The sequence below is a fragment of the Ambystoma mexicanum genome, chromosome 10 (assembly GCF_040938575.1).
Source record: "Ambystoma mexicanum isolate Mex_15411 chromosome 10, UKY_AmexF1_1, whole genome shotgun sequence".
NCBI lineage: Eukaryota > Metazoa > Chordata > Amphibia > Caudata > Ambystomatidae > Ambystoma > Ambystoma mexicanum.
The window spans coordinates 1,502,765,799-1,502,786,141 of NC_090932.1; the positions used below are offsets into that span (position 1 = coordinate 1,502,765,799).

A 20,343-nucleotide genomic window follows, 5' to 3' on the forward strand; every position below is an offset into this window, starting at 1 on the left:
ATGCGGCAGAGTACACCAAAGAGGACACTCTCAGCTGAAACACATAAAGATGCATAGAGAATCTCATTAAAGCCTCGAAGGAAAGGAACTTCAAACTAATCAGTAACTGTAGGAATTGTATTATTACTAACATTGAGAAACCATGTGAGAAAGAGTCAAGAGAGGCCTTACGGCATAAAGGTTTAGCTTGGCTTCGCCAAAGGACTGGGCCAGGAGTGGTCATAAATACTGATTTGGGTGACCTGATCAGTCCTTCGGTCTACCAATCTAGTGGGATGTATATCCCCCATATGTATCATTTTTAGTGTAGCAGTACAACCAACATATGGGGAGTACTGCAGGGAAACATTGTTTCCCCTTTATTTTTTTTTTGTATGTTAAGTTCCACTTTCCAGGGGAGCACTGGTAGGATGTGGCAGTGGTACCTCTTTTAACCATTTTTGGGGATAATACATTTTTCTCATATACTTTTTTTTTTTTTAATTCTCTTTATTGAATTTTCCAACAACATTAGCAATCCCCATAACTCCCCCCTCCCTTCCTTCCCCCCTCCCCCAGGTGCTGTTCCAAAGTCTCCATAGCTCCCTGTCACCACAAAGTGTCTAGTCGGGGTTATTCCAGGTCCAGAAGTCTTAGACGTTGCGGGCGCCATCCAATCCTGAAATCGTCTCCGAGAAAGGAAAGGACCTCACCCCACTCGCCCGCAAATTTTTGTATTGTGTTGTTCATTGCATAGGAGGCCCATTCCATCGCTACTATCTCCCACACTTTACGCAGCCAGTCTTGAAACATTGGTCTGATCGAATTCTTCCATTTTTGGGCTATGATTGTCATTGCTGCCAGAGTGAGCATCAACCTCGCTCTTTCCCTGCCCCTCGAGCCCGTCGGCTCTTCTGCTGGCCTCAAGCCTAGTAGTGACCATTCTGGGGGTATGCCTCCCTCTGCCCCAAACACTTGTTCCATCGCCTGCTTGATGTCTCCCCAGAACGGGACTATTTTTGGGCATCGCCACCAAATGTGTTCCGCAGTGCCCTGCTGGGCGCATCCCCTCCAGCAAGTTCCTGATGAGTCCGGGTAGATCCTGCATAGCCGAGCTGGGGTATAGTGCCACCCATATAATATCTTATACCAGGCCTCCCGGGTTTGTGAGGCTCTCCCTAGTTTGGGGATCTTCCTCCAAAGATTTTCCCACTCTGTCTTCTCTATTTCCCTGCCCAGAATTTTTTCCCACCTTCCCATGTATGCCCATTGCGGCCTCGGGGTAGCCTCATCCAAGATCTTGTAAAGCTGTGAAATAAGGCCTTTTGAACCGTCATTGGTCATCAGGAATTTTTCAAAAGGGGTCGGTGATCTAGTGGCCGCCTCTTTATTTATGGGGTGTAGAAGCCAGTGTCGAAGTCGTGAGTATCTCAGTCGTTCGCCCTCCCACAGTGCGAAATCCTTTTTACAATCTACAAAAGAACTGATATCCCCTCCTATAAACATGTCCCGCATCCAGCGGCAACCCCCCTCCCGCCAGTTCCGGAATGCCCCTTTTTCCAACCCGGGGGTGAAGTTTTTATTATTGAAGATGGGGGTGAAAGGAGACGGGAAGGTTGTAATTTCCTTTCGTTGGACCAGTCTGTCCCAAAATCTGCCACTAGTTTAGTGATCGAGCTAAGGTACATATGGCCCGGGCGGTGCTTTCTGGGTAGCCACAGAACCTCTCCCAGTTTGTGTCGCGTAACCGCTCTATCCATCTGAACCCAGTGTTTTCCTTTCCCCTCCCTCAGCCATTCCCTGATCACCCTTAGTTGGGTTGCTTCGTAGTATTGACGGAAGTTGGGAAGAGCTAGTCCCCCCCCCTTTTCTTGGGGCCATAAGTTGCATCCTACTCACCCTTGCCCTTTTTCCCTCCCATATGAAGTCGTTTGTTATTACCTGGAGCTCCCTGAAGAAGCTAGCTGGGACCGCTTGAGGGATAGCTTGGAAGAGGTAAAGCAGCCTCGGCAGGGTAACCATTTTAAGTGCCTCTAGCTTCCCCAACCAGGAGATCCTCAAGTTCCCCCACTTGCAGAGATCTTTCTTAATTCTTTGCAGGAGTGGGGGGTAGTTTGCTGCGTACCATCCGGTCAAAGCCGGAGTGATTCTCACCCCCAGGTACGTGATTCCTCCCGGTCGGCAGGTAAAGGGCGTCGTCCCCTTTAGCTCCTCCCTTGCCAATGTTAGGTCCATCAATTCGGACTTGTGCATGTTAATGCGTAGTCCGGATGCTTCCCCAAAGTCTTCTAGCAATAACCTAGCTTGTGTGCTCGACTCTATGGGATTGGTCAGGGCGAGCAACATGTCGTCTGCAAAGGCCGCCACCTTGTGGTGCCTGCCGCCAAACGATATTCCCTGTATTCCTTCCGATTCCCATATTGCCTGTAGGAGGGGCTCCAGGTAAATTGAGTATAGCAGGGGTTATAGGGGACATCCCTGTTTTGTTCCTCTTTGGAGTTGGAATGGTCTAGTAAGAGACCCGTTTACCACCACCCTCGCTTGTGGGCCCTGATAGTTCGCCTTGACCATCTGTAAATAAGCGCCTCCCAACCCCATCTTTTCCATGGTTTTAAAGAGGAAGGACCACTCCACCCGGTCAAACGCTTTTTCAGCATCTAGGGATAGGAGTGCTGCCGGTCTGCAAGTCTTTTCTGCCTTTCCCACCAGGTGGGCCACCCTTCTGATATTATCCGCTGTCTGCCTCCCCTTTACGAATCCCGCCTGGTCCTGATGGATCAAATCCGGGAGGAGCCCCTCGAGCCTGTTCACCAGGATCTTAGTGTAGATCTTTGCGTCTACGTTAATGAGCGCTATTGGCCTATAGGAGGATCTTTCAAGGGGGTCCTTGCCCTTCTTCAGAATCAGGGACATCTTGGCTTCTTTCATGGACGGGGTGATTTGCCCACTGTCCAAAAAGGAGTTGAAAAGGTAGGTCAGGTGTGGGACCAGCACGCCCGCATAGGTCTTATAAAAGGACGCAGTCTACCCATCGGGGCCAGGGGCCTTACCCGCGGCCAGCTTCCGAATAACCCCCCTCACCTCCTCCTCTGTTATCTTTTGTTGTAGAGCAATCTGGGCATCCCCCTCGATTTTACGTAAGTTAACCCTTTCCAGGAATTTCTCTTGAGCTTGGCCGCAGGGGTGCTGTGAAGCATATAAGGTCTCGTAAAAAACGGCCATGGCCTCTTGGATGTCTTCTATTCGGGTAACCCTTTCCCCCTTTTCTGAGTTTAGCGCCGTGATTGAGTTTCTAGAGGCCGCTCCCCGAAGGAGGCGGGCTAGCAGGGCATCCGCCTTATTCCCTCTTGCATAGAATTTTTGCCTCACAAAGAGCATGGCCCCCTCTGCTTTTTTGGTCCTAAGGATCTCCAGATGTCCTATTGCCCTCCTATAGCCCTTCTGGTTAATCCTGCTGGGGTTCGCCGCTACCCTGCCTCTCGCTTCCTCAACTTCCGCTTCCAGCCGGGACTCCAAGGCCTGTAGCTATTTTGGTCTCTGTGCCCTAGCTGCTATAATTTCCCCCCTCAGTGTGGCCTTAAATGCGTCCCATCTTGTATCTTCCCTCGTGTCCCCTCTCTTGTTATTGTCGAAGAACTCTCTCATCTTGCCCTCTATCTCCTCTCTTACCACAGGGTCCCTCAGCAGATGTTCGGGTATTTCCAGCCCCACAGCTCCCTTCTCCTCTTTCCCAGTTCCCATGGGCCCAAACTCTATCTCTTTTACCTTACCCACCAGGTTGGCCGAGATCCAGATGTAGTCAATTCTGGACTGGGTCCCATGGACTTCAGAAAGGAATGTGTAGCCCTCCTCATCCCCCCTCAATTCCTTTCAGACATCCCTCAGCCCTATGCTCTCCACTTTGTCCCGGAGTTCCACTGAAGCTACTGCCCCTCCCCCACGGCTTTTGGTCCCTCCTGACCTGTCTTTAATCTAGTTCCAAGCTATATTCAGGTCCCCCATTATGATTATATGGCCTCTTGCCCAGCAACCTATTTTCCCCATGAGATCACAGAGGAAGGGGTCTTGTCCTGTGTTGGGCGCATAAATCACCCCTATCGTGTACGATTCTTCCGCAATTGTGCCTTTTACCACAATAAACCTACCCTCTTTGTCCCTTAGGGTGTCTTCTAAGAGGAAGTTCACCGTGCCCCTGATGGCCAGCGCCACCCCCCCACCCCCCCGATTTCGTGGGACCAGACGCCTGAAACACCTGGTCAAACCCTCTTAGCCTTAAGCGACCCTGTGTCTCTTGTAACCCCAGAAAGTCTGGTTTTCCCCACTTCGTAAATTGTTCCAGCTTTTTCCTTTTCAGCTGGGTATTTAGGCCCCTAACGTTGTGCGTTACCCACTTGAATTGTAGTTAGACAATTGTCCCCGCCGTTCAAGACCCTCCGACAGTTCTCCACTCCCACTCATTTGCCCCATGCCTGTTGCCCGGGTGCGTGGGCCACTTCTAGTTCGTCCCTCGTGCAGCACCTGAGGATCCCCCCTCTCCCTTTCCCCCGCCCCCCCAACCCCTGATGACCTTAAAACTTGGTCCTCCCGCGTCCCTCCCCCCACCCCTAGGCTTCCTCGCCCTTGATGATCCCATGATGTTGGCTCTTAACACCCCTCTCCCCTCCTTGTTTACAAAAATGCCTTTGTGTCCACCACCCCCTGAACTTATTTAAGTACCCGATTAGATCTCCTCTGGTCCGGCTCACTCCACCGCCACTGGTTCCGCATCAGTTCCCTTCCCAGGGGACCTCCGCTGCACCGGCCTTCTCCTTTTACCCTCCCCAACTAGCGACCATTCCCGTGTCCTGGCTCGGGCACCGCTCTTTGCCTCCGAGGGGCCGCTCGGGCCCGCCATCCTCGATTCCTCGACCAGTTCTTGGTTCAGTTCAAGTTGGAGCAGGTCTGCACCTTCCTGCATCATGGTTATCCGCTTCTGAGAACCAGCTCAATCGAATACAAGTCCAAATGGGAAGGTCCACTTATATCTGATCCTCTTTTCTTTGAGCTTCAGGTTAAGGGGGCTCCATTGTCGCCTCTTGAGCAAGGTGCAGCTGGCGAGATCCTGGTACAGCTCGATACGTTGGTCATTAAAGGATATCGGCTCTTTTTGTCTAGCGGCCTTGAGTACTGCCTCTTTTTGAGCATATCTTGTAAATGCTGCTAACACGTCTCGTGGCCTAGACTTCGGGTTCCTATTGAGGGAACCCACTCTGTGAACCCTGTCCAGTTCGATTCGATCCGGTGAGGACTCGCCCAATAGTTCCGCGAAGATTCCTTGAATCGTTTCCTTCAGGTCCCTATCTTGCACCGTCTCCGGCAGGAGCTTCAACCTGATGTTGATCCGTCGAGACCTGTTTTCCATGTCTTCCATTCGTATTTCCAGGTTCTGCGTTGCCATGTCGAGCCTCTAGATAGCTTCGCTGGTCTCCGTGGTCTCTCTGCCTATCTCCTGCAGGCCTTTTTCGACTATGTCTGTTCTCTCGCCCAGATGACCCACTTCCTGCTTGATTTCGGCCAGCGCTTGGTTAATGTCGGATCTTATTAGTTGAAATTGCTCCCCTATCACCCCCACCCCCCAGCCACCAGGGGCAGCCTCCACCAGGCCCCCACCCATGTCTACCACCACCCCCACCCCCCAGCAGTGCAGGGGCAGCCTCCACCAGGCCCCCACCCATGTCTCCCACCACCCCCAACCCCCAGCAGTGCAGGCGCAGCCTCCACCAGGCACCCACCCATGTCTCCCACCACCCCCACCCCCCAGCAGTGCAGGGGCAGCTTCCACCAGGCCCCCACCCATGTCTCCCTGCACCCCCACCCCCAGCCACCACGGGCAGCCTCCACCAGGCCCCCACTCATGTCTCCCTGCACCCCCACCCCTCAGCCACCAGGGGCAGCCTCCACCAGGCCCCCACCCATGTCTACCACCACCCCCATCCCCCAGCAGTGCAGGGGCAGCCTCCACCAGGCCCCCACTCATGTCTCCCACCACCCCCACCCCCCAGCCACCAGGGGCAGCCTCCACCAGGGCCCCACTCATGTCTCCCACCACCCCCACCCCCAAGCCACCAGGGGCAGCCTCCACCAGGCCCCCACTCATGTCCCCTATCACCCCCACCCCCCAGCCACCAGGGGCAGCCTCCACCAGGCCCCCATTCATGTCTCCCTGCACCCCCACCCCCCAGCAGTGCATGGGCAGCCTCCACCAGGCCCTCACTCATGTCTCCCAGCCAACATGTCACCACAATGTAGATTCCTGGCCCTTATGGTCAGCCTCCAAATGGCAAACACCCACCCGAGTATTGCATCCACCAACTTAGAAATGGCAAAAACATGATAGAAGCCGAATTGCAAGTTTGGAAATGAACACATGTCCCTCACATACACCCAATGGGTGTCAGTGAATGTCAAAACCCATATCATGATATGCATGAAACCAATGAGATGATACTACACATTGAACTTTGAAGAAAAAATATGTATTAAAAGCAACATAAATTGAATCAAAAATAAACAAATAATAGAAATTAAAAAAAAACAGCAGGTCTGTGAAATAATGCAAAACCACAAATCATAATGCAAAGGAAAGGTGTCCAAAGTCACAGTCCACAAAAGTAAATCCAATGGAAAATTAAAATCGAAAACCATTGCTCCATGGCGAAATCATAATAAAAATTGAAAATCCAAAAGTCAACTATGTACAGATAAACAATCCAGGGTCCATGATCCAAACCGAAGAAATGAAACCTATCTAATAACACTACCTAAAAAAAATAACTATATACAAAAATGTGGCCCATTGTCCAAAAAGTCCAAAAAAAATGCTAAACCAAAGGAAACCTAACACTAACTATATAACTATTTACAAGGGCAGCGGGCTAGTCCGACGGCTCACTTCGGGATGTTCCGGGCCAGGGCATCATCGAACTCCTGCTCAATGTCCCAGAGGCGCTCCTCCTCCATGGCCCTGAGGGTCCGCAGGGCCGTCCACATGTTCCCCCCAAACTCCCTGCGGATTGCCTCGAGGCACTCGGCACGCCTCAGGGCCCTCCGCATGGAGTTCTCCGCCCTGACCATCGTGAGCCGTGCCTCTTCCGCCCGCTGCCGCTCCGCATCTATGGCGTGGCCCAACCGCTGCCACACAGAAGACACTTCCCGTCCTGGGTCCTCCTGCCCTCCGGCCGATGCCTGCCCCTCCGATGTGGAAGGCCCCGAGCCATCATGGCTCCCACGACATTGCTGCTGCTGTGCCTCTGCCCGTGCACTGCCCCCTGCTGCTGCACATCCTCCGCTGGCTGGGGTGCAGTCGTTGATGTGGCCACCCCTGCTGGACGTCCGACTCCTGACTGTGGCAGGGATGCCTCCTCCACCAGCCTGGCCGCACCGTCAGAGGCTGCTCCACAGGGCACCCAGGTGACTGATGGGTGGGAAGATGGCACGGAGGACTGGCGAATAGGGGGTTCAGTTGAGGAGGGGGTCGTAGCAAGCCCCATCAAACGGAGGAATCCGGCCTGGGTGACCTGTCCCAGTAGGCCGACGCGGTCAACGAGCCATTCGAGATGACGTGCAGTCTCCTCATGAAAAGACTGCAGGTTACCTCGCATGGCCCGTTGACGCAACGCCACACCAGTCAGGACAGGCTCAACCCGGACCCGGATAGCCAAGTCCGCAGGCAGAGGAAGGCCAGTTGTCGTGAGCTCATCCCCTGCCTGAAAACGGGTCTGGACGTAGGCATCCCTGCTGGTGCAAGATGATGCAGTGACAGGATCAGGGACAGGATTGCACACAGGCACCTCCGCAGCGACCTGTGCTGACTCCTGTCCCTGGTCCTGCACTGCACCACTAGCACCAGTGGAATCCCCACCTCCACCTACATACACATTCATCCAAACATGTGTGCCCACACAACTGCATTTGGCATGCAAGCCTACACACACAAGCACCATCCATGTCTCACACATGACAGCCCTCACATGTGTTAGCCTCACGGTCCTGTACACCCCCACCGATACTCGGCCCCATACAAACAGATGTGCAACCGGCACACTACTGGCACATCACCACACGCACAGCTTACAATCATGATGCATGTACACTTACCGCTCTGCTCCAGACGGGTCTGCCTCTCAAGGACCTGGACGTGGAGCGCTGGGGATATGCGTTCCAGGACCCTCATCTGATCTTCCGACAAGTGGCCCCGGCGCCCCTTAGCATCCGCTGCCTTCAAGAGGCGCATGGCCTTGTTCAGGGTCCTGGACCTGAAGTCCTCCCAGCGCTTCTTGACATGTTGGACGTCGCGGACTGCCACCCCCTCCGCGTTGATGGCAGTCACGATGTCTGTCCAGATCCGAGTCCGTCCTTCCTTGTCGGTGCGCACACTTCCGTAGAGGGCATCATACTGCCCCAGGACTTGCTCCACCAGGACATCAACTTCCCTGGCACTGAAGCTGGTGCCCATCTGCCTCTCTGGCCAGGGGTTGTCAGTGGTGCCAGATGTTGCATTGCCCGACATGACAACCCCAGAGGCAGGAGTGGGTGGGCAACTGGGTCCTGGGGCTGGGCTGTGGAGCGATGGAATCCCAGTCAGGAGTCTTCGGTTCCAGCAGGGATGGTCACAGCAACAGCACCCCTGGCTGATGTGCAGGCAGCAAATGGCAGGGCACGTGGGCAGCAGGCAGTCAGGCAGCAGCAGATGGCAGGTGGGAGCGTGCTCGGGGCTCTGGGGGGCAGTAATTCGGCCTTGTGGGCAGGAGCATGGTCTTCCGTGTGCTTACGCGTGGCCAGCTTGATACGGAGTGATTTGGCACGTGAAAATCCTGCACGTCTGCGTGTAAATCGAGGAAAGGCCCTTAGCGCGTATGCACGTCAGCACGCATATGCGATTTCATTGGACCAAAGGCCCTTAGCGCGTAAGCGCGTCTGTGACGTGACGCGCGCGGGTGTTTCCCTCATTACACGTGATGATAGAGCACACGTGGATTTCCACCAATCGCGTGTGAAACTTCCTGCGCACCCCAGAAATACACGTACCCAGGCCAATCGCGTGTACGCTCACTTCCCTCCGATTACACGCGATGACACTCTGACGTGCAGTATTACCATGTGTGCTCGCATATGCGACTTCATTGGCCCAAAGGCCACCATGTGCAGCTGTGACGTCATGCGCATGGCCGTAGAGAATGGCGCATGTAAAAAAAAAAGAGATACACGTCCGAGTGTCAAAGCGCGTGATTGGTGGAAATGGCCTCATCGCGTATGCGCGTCTGTGACGTGTGTATAAAAGGTACGTGTAGAACGTCATTTCCTTGTACGTACTTTTCGTGGAGAGCGGGTGGGTGAAATCTGTACTTCTTGTCGGTTCACACGCGATTTACTCCACGGCGTTTCCAGTTCGTACTCCCTGTTACCTCTGACAGCTTTTTCTCTTTTCCTATTTTTCCTGGGCCTGTTTCCTCAAACAGCGTTCCCTTCTACTGTTGCCCTGTCTCCTCAGACAGCGTACAATTCTTCTTTTGGCGGGGGTGTTGCCAACGCGCACACGCGCATATTTTTCACGCTTTTGTTCCTGGCAGACGGTTAGTCGCGCACGTATTTAACATCTGTGCTCGCCCCGTGTGTCGCGTACCCCTTCAGAGGTCATTCTAGGCTGCGTGTGACACGCATACGTTCATTCTTGTGTTTCTGGGTGCCACAGCGTAGTGCAGGTTTATTTTTCCACGCACGTGGTCTAGGAGGGGTTGCGTGCACCTTACTTCCCTTTTTTGGGGTGCCTGTGAGTTGCGTGACCCGTTATCTTTCCCCAGGGGTGACATACAGCCTTGCTAGAGCACTAGGGTACGATTACCATCTGGTACCCAACCCCTTTGACCCCCAATTGCCCAGGACAATAGTTCACATCGACTCCCATACGCACAATAACATCAGTGCCATGGCTGGAAGGCGACCAAGCCGTAAGGGTGGCAAAGGTGGCCGTGGTGGATCCGGTAGGGGATGTGGCCGTGACTTGCAGGGTGCCCCTAGCCCCCCATGTGTGGAGGAGCAGTCAGGGACACCCATGCCCCACCCCGGTTGAGGTTAACGTGGCTGACACCATCCATGCTCAGCCCTTGTTGGACCAGCCCACTGTGGAAACAGACCTGGCACAGGGTGACTCCATGGCTGACTTCCAGGTCAGCAGGTCTAGGCCACGTGCGCTGGTGAATGTTGGTGTCATCAGGCCACGTGGATCAGGGGCAGCTAGGTCATCTGCTGCCCCGCGTACGCAGGCTGGGGAGGCTGCAGGGGCAGCTGCGGCTCCATCCACCCCACCTTTCACACACCCAGCCAGGACAGTGTCGGTCCAAGTCCATCATGCTAACATTCCCCCTGACACCATCACACTTGAGCTAATGCCTGCACCAACTCCCATGCTGAGTGTGCAATCCCACGCTCCTGCCCCTAGTGCCAGAGCGGCGTAGGATCCCCACCACCTACCAAGCGGAAGAGGAAGAGTGCTCGTCCAGTAGAGGCTGATGCCCCAGACACGACTACAAAGTCCGGCCCGTCAAGGAAGCCCAGCTTCAATGAGGCCGAACTGAATGCACTTGTAGAGTATGTGACCGCACATGACCGCGAAATGGTGATTGTTGAAGGATCCAAGACCACACCTGCACAACGTCAGGCACACTGGCAGACCATTGCGGACATCATAAGTGCCTTTGGAATCGTGAGGCGCACAGCTAATGAATGCTACAAGCGCTGAAATGACCTGAAGCGCAGGGCAAAGAATAAGCTGGCCTCAAGTCATGCTGCAACTCTAGTGACTGGAGGTGGGTCTCCAGCAGACGACATAGAACTCACTCCACATGAGCAGGTTGCTGGGACCTACGTCACGGAGGAACAGATCCAAGGCGTGGGAGAACTGCAGATTACGAGGCATTGTCCGGTGAGTGCACATGCATGTGTGTGTCATCCATGTGCATGGTGTGTGTGGGAGGGCTTCTGTTTGGGTGCCAGGTGAGGGTGTGTGTGCCTGAGTGGTTCGGGTCACCCATGTACCTCTTCCTATACATTCTTGGCACCAGCATTTGGGTATAGCAGCATCCCTCCTGCCAACATTAGACATCCAGCCCAACACCACGCCAGTTGCCCTTGGAGTGTCATCTTGCCACAACATTGTTGCTTATTTACCTCTGTTTATTCAGGCAGATTGTTTGCATACCACCACTTTTACTCGGGATTTCTCAGTCCTATTGTCACATGTCTGACATGGCTATGGTACAGTGGACTGGCTTAGTTTCCTGGACATGATTAGTTTAGACATGTCCCTGTGTTATAGGACCATTTTGGACTGGCAGCTGTAGGTTAAACATTTGAACCATTTCAATGAAAACATCAATTATATGAGCAAACTGGACTGAATGAACAATTTGTGACCTCCTCTCCCTCTTCACTTCATGGCTAGGGTACATGCCATCTGTGTGATGGCATGTGTATTTGACCTGCCAATCACTGGCCAATGTGTGATGCCACTGCTAGGCAGCATGCAGCAAATGTGTTCATCTTCCATCTTGGTGTCATCAAAGTGTGCCATCTGCATCCCCATCACACGCAGTGACGGTGCATGCATGGGAGGGTTTTAGTCATGTGGGACATGTGTCAATCAAGCACTGTTTCTGTAGCCTCTCAGCCCTAATTGTGTGCCATGGTGCTAATGCCTGTTTCCATTTGTTTTCTTTTATGTCTTTGCAGGGGATGACGCACTTGATACTGCTGGGTTTGTGGAGACGGTGCAGACCCAGGGGGGTGTCTGAGGGCCGACCGACCACCAGTGAGGGACGTGGTGTGGTGGTGGGTGAGAACCCACAACTGCTGCAGGTCGTGCTCTCAAGGGGTGTCTCTGGCTGCACCTCCCCCGAGCTGTATTCAGGTGTCGATTCGGATGATGAGACCTATGTGCCGTCGCAGGTGAGTGTTCCTGGGAGGGATTCTGTTCTGTCCGACCCACCAGCACCATGGTTAGAACCCTCAATGGGGATGTCAGTGTTGGCAGGTACGCCTTTGGTGGTTACGGATGCAGGGTCACACTCTGCGACATCTGATCCTGTTCCTGGGCCAGCAGATCAGAGGGGGAATGCAGTCCTGCAGCCTCAGGCAGTGCCGGCACAGCAAGGCGCAGTTCGCCTTGCCCCAGACAGGTGTGGTGCCCGCCGACGTGTTGGCCGTCAGCCACCTGGCAATACCGCATGGGAGCAATCCATATACGGTATGGCAACCCAATAGGCAGCATCATCAGAGATGATGGCTCAGGCCATGGAAAGGGTGGCCACTTCCATTGTCCCCCCCGAAAGGCTAATGGAGCGACTACAGCAGGCAACAGACTCCATCTGCCAGTCACACAGGGAGGACATGCTGGCGTCCGACAGGGACAGGCGGGCGGCACTGGCGACTCTGCAGGAAGCCATTTCCATAGAGTCCCAGGGCCACAGGGAAGCCCTGAGGGTGGAACTCCTTCACCTCAGGACGACTCTTGTTGAGCTTGAGGCTTCAACAAACAGAAGGACAGAACAGCAGCTGGAGCGTCTCACACGTACGCTCTCAGCTGAGATGCAGGCAACTAGGGCGGAGGTCCGGGCATCCCGTGAGTTGTTGCATGGGGACCTCCGCACACTTATCCTCCAGAACGAGACCTACCACACCCGCATGCTTGCAGCCATGGAGGAACAGACTAGGGCTTTGTGTGGGCTGCCTCCCATAGTGCCACCACCTCCTGATGCAGCTGCAGAGGGTGAGGAGAGCGACAGCAGTGATACTCCCACAATAGGGTAGCCGTGTAGGCCATGTGCCCATGGAGGTGTTTTTTTCCGCAAGATCCACACAGGTGGGTTTTGGTGTGCACCCTGTCCTCGGACCTCCTGGGTGGCCTCCCCCACCCCCCCGGGCCCATTAATGGCCATTTTTGATTTTTTTTTGGGACAGTGTGTTGCCTTGTGTGGCTCCCGTGGGCATACGCTGCATTGTGGCTGGGCACATGCAGGCTTGTCATAAATTAGGTTCAGATGCTTGGGTTTTTGTGACACACACCCCTCCTGCTTCCCGTTTCCATGGGCTTGCAAAGGGTGTGCCCAAGTGACATTGACGTACATGGTGACATTGGACTCCCACGAGCTGTGTGGGCAGTCTGTAGTCAATACTGTTTATACATTCATAGTGCATATTGTTGTTGTATTGTACACTGCATGGTGTATTGATATGTGCCTCTGCATCCATCTCATCCTCCTAATTTGCAGGTCCATTCCTCATGTCTTCACAATGCGGTCCACCTTGGAACTGGAGTCCATGTTGTAAGCAGTGCACCTACACTCTTGCGTGGCGCTAACACTGTATACTTGGAAGTGTTCGGAGGGCTGGCATCATCAGTTAGTGAGGCTAGCAAATTTTTAAGTCTGTAATGTCATGTTTAAGGTAGGTTGGATGTTGTGTAGGTGATTGGTATTCTTGGTAAGTATTTGATAATGTGTGTTGTAGGTCCTGCATTACTGTGAGCATTTCATGTGTGGACATGTTTCCATTAGGGACACTGTAGCTGGTGACACTTGGGGCATGTTGTGGGGATTAATTTCTTTCCTCTCACATTGCATGACATGCCATGGTGTGTTGTGTGGCCGTGCCGGGGAGGGGTTGGGTGACATGGCACTGTTTTCATGTAGTATTTTGCGAGTGGGTATTCATTTCTGCAGCATGGAAGTGTCTTTTGATGACACTGCATTGGTGGTATTTGTGTAGGTAGGGATGCACACATTGTGACACTTCCACATGAACAATATCAGGCTGCTATGGTTCTGACAGTTGACTGTCCCTTTGTTCGTCTTAATTGTCAGGTCGAGTCATCATTGCTTATCAGATGGTATGTGCCAGGCCTGTGTGCACTCCACTGGGGTGTGTTTTCTATGTGAAGTAATTAGCCAACAGCTGCGTACGGGCTGCCTCACCCCGTGCCCTCTCCCCTCCCATGTGCAGCGGGCGTGCATGTGGTTGGGGATGTGGGGGCACCACCATGTCCACAGCCAGGCCCCGGCGTGTTGCAACATTGTGCAGGACACATGCTGCCACTATGATCCTGCACACTACTGGGGGCGCATATAACAGCTGCCCGCCAGAACGGTCAAGGGAGCGAAAGCGTGACTTGAGCACTCCGAATGTGCGCTCCACTATACCCCGGGTTGCAATATGGGCTGTGTTGTATCTTACCTCTGGAGGCGTGATGGGGTTCCGAATTGGCGTCATCATGTGGGTGCTCAGAGGGTAGGCACTGTCCCCTGGTGAGGAGGTGATGGGTATCATTAGTGGGGTAGTGACATAACTCTGCATCTGACATGCATGCATGTGCAGTGGCATTCATACTCACCAAGCAGCCATGTATCGCCATGCCGCCCAGCTTCTAGGTCCCGGCTTAGGGTAGACATTCGGTAAATGAAGCTGTCGTGGGTGGACCCTGGATAGTTGGCATATACTGAGGTGATGATCCCCTTAGCATTACATACTACCTGCACGTTGATGGAATGCCAGTGCTTGCGGTTCCTATAGATGTGCTCAGATGCCCTGGGGGGACGTAGTGCCACATGGATGCAGTCAATGGCACCTAGCACTTTTGGGAATTGTGCCACACCGTAGAAATCGAGGGTGGCAGCCCGCCTTTCTGCAGGTGTCCTGGGCGGGTATATGTGCCTACGGACTGATGGGCGTGCAGTGATGATGTTCAAGACCTGGTGTAGGCAGCGTGACTGCGTGGCCTGTGACACCCCACCCACTATGGCACTTGTCCGCTGAAATGATCCTGTGGCCAAGAAGTGCAGTACATTGAGGACCCTCTCCAGGGGGCTGAGTGCTTGGGAGCACAGGGTGGGTGATGTGAGGTCATCCTCCCACTCACTGACCAGGTCCAGTATTATGTGTGGTGGAAACCTTAACCTCCCATACACCTGGTCATCAAGTATCCCAAAAAGGCTGGTTCTGGGAGTGTAAATTCTGGCTCTCACTATCCTCCTCCTCCTTTGGTAACCCACAGCCACTGCTGCTAGGAACGGTATATTCATCCTGGCGTATGAGCTTGTTTGTTGTTTGTGCGCACTTTTACGCTGCACGGGTCGACGTACGCCTGCTTCATGCTGGCGTACGTGTTTCAGGATTGGACCATTTATTTTTCGGCACGTCGTAGGCGAACGTGTGAATCTTCCCGCCCACCCCAAAAATACACGTAGCACGCTCTCTCAGGCCCAGTCGCGAGTAAATATTCCTGCCCACCCCTGGAATGCACGTACCCCACTCTCACAGGCCCATCGCGTGTGGAAGTTCACGCGCACCCCGAAGTACACGTACCCAGGCCAATCACGTGTGGAACTTCCCGCGCACCCCGAAGTACACGTACCCAGGCCAATCGTGTGTGGAACTTCCCGCGCACTCCGAAGTACACGTACCCAGGCCAATCGCGTGTGGAACTTCCCGCGCACCCCGTAGTACACGTACCCAGGCCAATCGCGTGTGGAACTTCCCGCGCACCCCGAAGTACACGCACCCAGGCAAATCGCACGGCTGGGGGGTGGGGGTGATGGGAGACATGAGTGGGGGCCTGGTGGAGGCTGCCCCTGGTGGCTGGGGGGTGGGGGTGGTGGTAGACATGGGTGGGGGCCTGGTGGAGGCTGCCCCTGCACTGCTGGGGGGTGGGGGTGGTGGGAGACATGAGTGGGGGCCTGGTGGAGGCTGCCCCTGCACTGCTGGGGGGTGGGGGTGGTGGTAGACATGGGTGGGGGCCTGGTGGAGGCTGCCCCTGGTGGCTGGGGGTGCAGGGGGACATGAGTGGGGGCCTGGTGGAGGCTGCCCCTGCACTGCTGGGGGGTGGGGGTGATGGGAGACATGAGTGGGGGCCTGGTGGAGGCTGCCCCTGCACTACTGGGGGGTGGGGGTGATGGGAGACATGAGTGGGGGCCTGGTGGAGGCTGCCCCTGGTGGCTGGGGGGTGGGGGTGGTGGTAGACATGGATGGGGGCCTGGTGGAGGCTGCCCCTGCACTGCTGGGGGGTGGGGGTGGTGGTAGACATGGGTGGGGGCCTGGTGGAGGCTGCCCCTGGTGGCTGGGGGGTGGGGGTGAAGGCGGACATGTGTGGGAGCCTGGTGGAGGATACCCCTGCACTGCTGGGTGGTGGGGGTGGTGGGAGACATGAGTGGGGCCCTGGTGGAGGCTGCCCCTGGTGGCTGGAGGGTGGGGTGGTGGGAGACATGGGTGGGGGCCTGGTGGAGGCTGCCCCTGGTGGCTGGGGGGTGGGGGTGCAGGGAGACAGGAGTTGGACATGAGTGGGGGCCTGGTGGAGGCTGCCCCTGGTGGCTGGGGGTGCAGGGAGACATGAGTTGGACATGAGTGGGGGCCTGGTGGAGGCTGCCCCTGGTGGCAGGGGAGTGGGGGTGCAGAGGGACATGAGTGGGGGCCTGGTGGAGGCTGCCCCTGCACTGCTGGGGGGTGGGGGTGATGGGATACATGAGTGGGGGCCTGGTGGAGGCTGCCCCTGCACTGCTGGGGGGTGGGGGTGATGGGAGACATGAGTGGGGGCCTGGTGGAGGCTGCCCCTGGTGGCTGGGGGGTGGGGGTGCAGGGGGACATGTGTGGGAGCCTGGTGGAGGCTGCCCCTGGTGGCTGGGGGGTGGGGTGGTGTTAGACATGAGTGGGGGCCTGGTGGAGGCTGCCCCTGCACTGCTGGGGGGTCGGGGTGCAGGGGGGCATGTGTGGGAGCCTGGTGGAGGCTGCCCCTGGTGGCTGCGGGGTGGGGGTGATGTGAGACATGAGTGGGGGCCTGGTGGAGGCTGCCCCTGGTGGCTGGGGAGTGGAGGTGGTGGTAGACATGGGTGGGGGCCTGGTGGAGGCTGCCCCTGCACTGCTGAGGTGTGGGGGTGATGGGGGACATGAGTGGGGGGCTGGTGGAGGCTGCCCCTGGTGGCTGGGGGGTGGGGGTGCAGGGGGACATGTGTGGGAGCCTGGTGGAGGCTGCCCCTGGTGGCTGGGGGGTGGTAGACATGGGTGGGGGCCTGGTGGAGGCTGCCCCTGCACTGCTGGGGGGTGGGGGTGAAGGGGGACATGTGTGGGAGCCTGGTGGAGGCTGCCCCTGGTGGCTGGGGGGTGGGGGTGATGGGAGACATGAGTGGGGGCCTGGTGGAGGCTGCCCCTGGTGGCTGGGGGGTGGGGGTGCAGGGGGACATGTGTGGGAGCCTGGTGGAGGCTGCCCCTGGTGGCTGGGGGGTGGGGGTGGTGGTAGACATGGGTGGGGGCCTGGTGGAGGCTGCCCCTGCACTGCTGGGGGGTGGGGGTGAAGGGGGACATGTGTGGGAGCCTGGTGGAGGCTGCCCCTGGTGGCTGGGGGTGTGGGGGTGCAGGGAGACAGGAGTTGGACATGAGTGGGGGCCTGGTGGAGGCTGCCCCTGGTGGCTGGGGGGTGGGGGTGCAGGGAGACATGAGTTGGACATGAGTGGGGGCCTGTTGGAGGCTGCCCCTGGTGGCTGGGGAGTTGGGGTGCAGGGTGACATGAGTGGGGGCCTGGTGGAGGCTGCCCCTGCACTGCTGGGGGGGTGGGGGTGATGGGAGACATGAGTGGGGGCCTGGTGGAGGCTGCCCCTGGTGGCTGGGGGGTGGGGGTGCAGGGGGACATGTGTGGGAGCCTGGTGGAGGCTGCCCCTGGTGGCTGGGGTGGTGTTAGACATGAGTGGGGGCCTGGTGGAGGCTGCCCCTGCACTGCTGGGGGGTCGGGGTGCAGGGGGCATGTGTGGGAGCCTGGTGGAGGCCGCCCCTGGTGGCTGGGGGGTGGGGGTGATGTGAGATATGAGTGGGGGCCTGGTGGAGGCTGCCCCTGCACTGCTGGGGGGTGGGGGTGATGGGAGACATGAGTGGGTGCCTGGTGGAGGCTGCCCCTGGTGGCTGGGGGTGCAGGGGGACATGTGTGGGAGCCTGGTGGAGGCTGCCCCTGGTGGCTGGGGGGTGGGGGTGGTGGTAGACATGGGTGGGGGCCTGGTGGAGGCTGCCCCTGCACTGCTGGGGGGTGGGGGTGAAGGGGGACATGTGTGGGGGCCTGGTGGAGGCTGCCCCTGCACTGCTGGGGGTGGGTGTGATGGGAGACATGAGTGGGGGCCTAGTGGAGGCTGCCCCTGATGGCTGGGGGGTGGGGGTGCAGGGAGACATGTGTTGGACATGAGTGGGGGCCTGGTGGAGGCTGCCCCTGGTGGCTGGGGAGTGGGGGTGCAGGGGGACATGAGTGGGGGCCTGGTGGAGGCTGCTCCTGCACTGCTGGGGGTGGGTGTGATGGGAGACATGAGTGGGGGCCTGGTGGAGGCTGCCCCTGGTGGCTGGGGGGTGGGGGTGCAGGGAGACATGAGTTGGACATGAGTGGGGGCCTGGTGGAGGCTGCCCCTGGTGGCTGGGGAGTGGGGGTGCAGGGGGACATGAGTGGGGGCCTGGTGGAGGCTGCCCCTGGTGGCTGAGGGGGTGGAGGTGATGGGAGACATGAGTGGGGGCCTGGTGGAGGCTGCCCCTGGTGGCTGGGGGGTGGGGGTTCAGAGGGACATGTGTGGGAGCCTGGTGGAGGCTGCCCCTGGTGGCTGGGGCTGGGTGTGATGGGAGACATGAGTGGGGGCCTGGTGGAGGCTGCCCCTGCACTGCTGGGGGGTGGGGGTGGTGGGAGACATGAGTGGGGGCCTGGTGGAGGCTGCCCCTGCACTGCTGGTGGCTGGGGGTGGTGGGAGACATGGGTGGGAGCCTGGTGGAGGCTGCCCCTGCACTGCTGGGGGTTGGGGGTGGTGGTAGACATGGGTGGGGGCCTGGTGGAGGCTGCCCCTGGTGGCTGGGGGGTGCGGGTGCAGGGGGACATGAGTGGGGGCCTGGTGGAGGCTGCCCCTGCACTGCTGGGGGGTGGGGGTGATGGGAGACATGAGTGGGGGCCTGGTGGAGGCTGCCCCTGCACTGCTGGGGGGTGGGGGTGATGGGAGACATGAGTGGGGGCCTGGTGGAGGCTGCCCCTGGTGGCTGGGGGGTGGGGGGTGCAGGGAGACATGAGTTGGACATGAGTGGGGGCCTGGTGGAGGCTGCCCCTGGTGGCTGGGGAGTGGGGGTGCAGGGGGACATGAGTGGGGGCCTGGTGGAGGCTGCCCCTGGTGGCTGGGGGGTGGAGGTGATGGGAGACATGAGTGGGGGCCTGGTGGAGGCTGCCCCTGGTGGCTGGGGGGTGGGGGTGCAGGGGGACATGTGTGGGAGCCTGGTGGAGGCTGCCCCTGCACTGCTGGGGGTTGGGGGTGGTGGTAGACATGGGTGGGGGCCTGGTGGAGGCTGCCCCTGGTGGCTGGGGGGTACGGGTGCAGGGGGACATGAGTGGGGGCCTGGTGGAGTCTGCCCCTGCACTGCTGGGGGGTGGGGGTGATGGGAGACATGAGTGGGGGCCTGGTGGAGGCTGCCCCTGCACTGCTGGGGGGTTGGGGTGATGGGAGACATGAGTGGGGGCCTGGTGGAGGCTGCCCCTGCACTGCTGGGGGGTGGGGGTGCAGGGGGACATGTGTGGGAGCCTGGTGGAGGCTGCCCCTGGTGGCTGGGGGTGATGGGAGACATGAGTGGGGGCCTGGTGGAGGCTGCCCCTGCACTGCTGGGGGGTGGGGGTGGTGGTAGACATGGGTGGGGGCCTGGTGGAGGCTGCCCCTGCACTGCTGGGGGGTGGGGGTTCAGGGGGACATGTGTGGTAGCCTGATGGAGGGTGCCCCTGCACTGCTGGGGGGTGGGGGTGATGGGAGACATGAGTGGGGGCCTGGTGGAGGCTGCCCCTGGTGGGTGGGGGGTGGGGGTGCAGGGGGACATGTATGGGAGCCTGGTGGAGGCTGCCCCTGCACTGCTGGGGGGTGGGGGTGATGGGAGACATGAGTGGGGGCCTGGTGGAAGCTGCCCCTGCACTGCTGGGGGGGGTGGTGGTAGACATGGGTGGGGGCCTGGTGGAGGCTGCCCCTGGTGGCTGGGGGTGGTGGGGGACATGAGTGGGGGCCTGGTGGAGGCTGCCCAGGCACTGCTGGGGGGTGGGGGTGATGGGAGACCCGAGTGGGGGACTGGTGGAAGCTGCCCCTGGTGGCTGGGGGGTGGGGGTGGTGTTAGACATGGGTGGGGGCCTGGTGGAGGCAGCCCCTGGTGGCTGGGGGGTGCAGGGGGACATGTGTGGGAGCCTGGTGGAGGCTGCCCCTGGTGGCTGGGGGGTGGGGGGGATGTGAGACATGAGTGGGGGCCTGGTGGAGGCTGCCCCTGCACTGCTGGGGGTGGGAGACATGAGTGGGGGCCTGG

The 20,343-nt window shown here is 57.8% G+C and overlaps 1 protein-coding gene across 12 annotated transcripts in view; it reads right to left on the reverse strand.

Annotated features, from left to right (window-relative positions):
* Nucleotides 1–20,343, reverse strand: part of PITPNM2 (phosphatidylinositol transfer protein membrane associated 2) — a 1,944,277-nt gene that overhangs the window by 417,717 nt on the left and 1,506,217 nt on the right. The gene's annotated exons all lie outside the window — the stretch shown is intronic.